A 4,265-nucleotide genomic window follows, 5' to 3' on the forward strand; every position below is an offset into this window, starting at 1 on the left:
ATTACCACTATGTTCCAATAGCATATGTTTGGGCACCTATGAGAAATGAGACTCAATTCCAAGTAGAGTCTTGCACATCACTTTTAACAATATGTGAGGATTTAAAGTGTGCCGATTTGTGCCAGATCTCAGAATCACTATGTGCCTGTGATGTCTATTGGGAGGCACGCATCTATAGGTAGATAAGAATATCAAAAGCAAGCATTCTTATTAAGGCAAGAATCATGCAAAGCATCTTTAAGGTCAAGTCCCCAGAAATCCTTTGACAGTTATTAGCAATTGTTATGTATGAGGAAGGAACCAAGAGGGAGGAAGCTGGAAACACCATAGCGGTCGTTCTGGCATCACTCTGTGCCAGGTGCTGTGTCAGCTCGTTTCTATTTTATTTTACTTGTAAATTAATTAATTCACTTATTTATTGTTATTCCAAAGGAACAAAGCAGGAAGTAAGAATCATTAACTTTGATTTTCAATAAAGGAACAGATATTCAAAGGGCAAAGTCACACTGTTCCTAATGATGCAGCAACTTTTGATAAAACCAGGTCCCTGTCTTGTGAAGGGAAGTTGCAGTGATTTCGGAGTCTTGCTAGTGAATCACCTACCAAACACCTTGGCTCCAGGTGAAAATAAACAAAATTGCACACATATCTGCTTGGTCAGGTTCTGTGTTTTAGAACATAAAAAAAACTAACAAAAGACAACAACAAAAGCATTTTTTTAAAGTAAAGGAAAACAAAGATAACTTTTTAATTAGTATTTAAATTTGTAAAATTAGTATATGATACATTCAATGCATATATATATATATACACATACATACATACATACATACACACACATATATGTGTGGAAGGTATGCTTATTAATTGGGCTCAATGCTGTGTTAATGGGACAGGAACACACATCATGTGGTGCAGATAAAAATAAGAGGAAGGTAACAGGTAGAGAAGTGACCAAGCGTCCACAATCCTGTGCCCTCTCCACACCCTGCAATTTAGGTCAGGTGGATGGTCGGCATGCACATTGGCCAGCATCTCCATGAGAAGACCCACACTCTCTGTGCTCTCCATCATTATAGGTTGCTGTGACTATGCATTCAGAAGAACATCCTGCCCAGGAAGGGCCTTGTTGGAAGGGGGCCTCTCAAACCCAGTGGCTGGATCTGCGTGTTCTCTTGAGTTACCCAGCATCTGAGGGGCCAGCTTTCTGCTTAACTACCAGAGCCACAGGTGAAGATTATCTGCCAATCTAGAAAGAATCCGGAGTAGAAACAGTTACTATGGACAAACAGAGCAAGCTTGTGGCCACCGACTTCTGCTCTCCTGCATTCCTTTCTGTGTGTTTGAGAAAGAGATCAGGTCACCGGGGGCATCTGTATATTTTTCTTTGGAGTTTTACAGATTGGGCACGTGCCCCTCCCCTGTGAAATCGATCAAATGGCTAACAATGGCCAACAGCGAACTTTCCCTAGTCCTGAGAGCCTGAGGGACAGAAGCACGTGGCACTGACTTTGAAGAATGATTTCTATGCAGAAGGGGCAGCTGAAAATATGCAAGAATATAGACAGATTTTCAAGGGCCTTGAACACGCATACAAGAGCAGAGTAAGCAACATTCAATACTCCCACGAGGATGTCAAGTATCCTATTCTGACTCTCAACTTCACCCCTGGCATCTTGCTGCCTGGAAACATACTGCTTTTCCCTTTCTGCCAACACCCTCTCCATTTCTGCCTTTCTCCAATCCCGATCCAGGTTATCCCCCAGGTTTCTGATTTTCTCCTCATACTCCTCTCTTATCTACTTCTTCTCCCTCTCCAGCTCAGCTCTGCTCTGCGCTTCTATCACTCGGATCTGTTTCTGAATCTCTTCCTCGGCCCTTCAATACATCTCATTAGTGTAGAATCCTCCCTCATTCTCCACCAGCAGCTGTGCACTCTGGGCCTCCTGCTCAGCCCTGGTTGTCCTAATATTGAACAAACAGTGGTGATCCTTGAACTCCTTTATCAGATCCTGAATGAATTCTGGGGCTTCCTTGATATAACCACAGAACTCCACACCATCCAAGTCATCCTTTCAGGTGAATAAGAGAACCATGTATCTCCTAGCTGTGGGACCAAACATCGTCAGCACCTTCTGCATGGCCTCTTGCTGTTCCTTTGTGTACTGGCCCAGTGGGACCACAAGGAGCAGAGCATGAGGCCCTGGGGATGTCAGGAGGATGCAATGAGCAATCTCCTTTCACATGTCAGTATCCGCGACCTCAGTGTCAAAAAGGCCAGGCATGTCCACGACCACAATTTGTCTCCCACTCCACGTGCAGCTCCCTTTCTCACAGACCTTGGTGATGGATTTTGTTGCCATGCTGGAGTGAAATGCTACCTTCCCAAGGGTGCTGTTCCCTGTGGTGCTTTTTCTGGCTCTGGTCTTACCTACTAAGACTAGTCTCAGTTGTGACTCTCTGGGGTCTTGGTTTCCAATGCCTAGGACATCAAGGAACAAAGCCACAGAGTTAGGATTGGCCTCCAGTATTTCCCCTGCAGGCCCGTACCTGCCAGTGCCCATCTCTATTGCCTGCTCATGTCCTGTCCCGTGAGTGACCCCTGCACTCACAGGAGCTCTGTGGAAGCCTTGGGCCCCATGTCCTAATACAGGACTTGGGGCATCCAAGTGATGTCTCCAGGGTCCTTTGGGATGCTCACTTTGACCTTTGGGTTGGCTTAGGGACCATGGAGGAGGGCGCCCCAGGGTGTAAGTTAGAGCTCTGAGCCAATGTAGTAGCTGTCCCTCCTAAGCCAAGGCAGGAAGTGACACAAAGATGACTGTGGTATATCACAGCAGTAGATCCCCTCACCACCACATCATCCTCTCAAGGGAACTTTTCTTCTTCCCATGAAGAAACCATAGAGGGGGTGATTCAGGCACTGCCACCTTGGAGGGTGAGCAAGCACCGGGGCAGAAAGAAGGAGTCCCTTTATATTTCACATACACAGCCATCTCATCAGGGACTGTGACCTAGAGGAGCACAAAATTCTTTACAGTTTCAACTTTGTGTGGAAATCTAATGAAGTTTTCTAATTTAAATTAATAGGTGGAATACTTATAGCCAGAAAGTATTGACGTTTTTCTGGAGCTACTATAAAATTCTTTGATGACTAAATACCATTACTACTACTAATAACTCATACAGATTAGCATCAGTAGAATTACACCTTCTTAGTCTCCCTTGGTTAGGGCTATGTGTTTCTTGGGAAAGTTGCAGGTTAAAGACAGAGCACCATAGCCTACCAACTGCGGGATGTTTTCAAAGTAACTATCCCTCAGTTAAACACCAAATCATCTGTTTAGCTCTTTCCCTGTTTCCCTTTAGTAAATCTCTGTTTCTCTTGAATGTGCCTTATGGAGAAATGCTTCCAGATTCGGTGAGGACAGCCAGGGACCAGGCAAGACAAGGGACAACCACACCTGAGCGCCTGTCTCTCTGACAAAGAAGACCCTCCAGCATGGCCCTTGAGTGAGACAGTTTCTGTGGGAGGACCCTGCATCACACACAGCCATTGTCTCTGCTCAGAGTACATGCCCACAGGGTACATCGATGACATTAGAGACCCGAGTAATGACCGAATTTCCCTTTCAGGGACATCATCACCATCACCCAGGTCCTCAGACAAAAAGTCTAGGAATGTCCCTTGATTCCGCTCTTCCCTTTGCTTTCCTGATCCAACCCACCAGCACGTTCTCTTGCCCCCATCCACAATCTGACCGCTTCTCTTCTTGTAGAAGACCATCATACCATCGCCATCCATGACTCAGCTGTCCCCTGACCAGCCTCTTTATTTCCAGTATGCCCCCTTCTGTCTGTTCTGTAATTGAAATGAATTTTCAAAGTATCCATCAAACAGAAGACAGATTGGCAGTACCCCATCTCTGGCTTCCACAAGGTCAGTAGTGATTCCCCATCTTCTACACACTCTATGGGGAAGCTGTTGCTAATCCAGAGAGAAGAGAAGTCACCCCTGAAGGCTAGTTTCCTACTTTTGATAACCAGCATCCTAGGATGAGAGAGTAAGTTTCCAGAAGCTGAGAAAAATGTGCATCACACAGGGGCAAATATTGAGTTTTTATTATATATTTGGTTCGCTACATTAAGAAATTTGATTGGGCAGTGCTTAAGCTTTCATGTAGGTACTAAGAAGATCAGGAGGGGCAGGAATCAGGGGACAATAGGGTGGCTGCCCATGGTGGGAAGCAGCTTACATTTGGAAG

General features: G+C 45.3%; 1 pseudogene; it reads right to left on the reverse strand.

Moving 5' to 3' along the window:
• Positions 1 to 1,385: 1,385 nt before the first annotated feature.
• Positions 1,386 to 2,633, reverse strand: LOC119002095 (GTPase IMAP family member 4-like; annotated as a pseudogene).
• Between the last annotated feature and the right edge of the window lie 1,632 nt (positions 2,634 to 4,265).

This window comes from Sturnira hondurensis, unplaced genomic scaffold (assembly GCF_014824575.4).
Source record: "Sturnira hondurensis isolate 20B ecotype Veracruz unplaced genomic scaffold, ASM1482457v3 Scaffold0000231, whole genome shotgun sequence".
NCBI lineage: Eukaryota > Metazoa > Chordata > Mammalia > Chiroptera > Phyllostomidae > Sturnira > Sturnira hondurensis.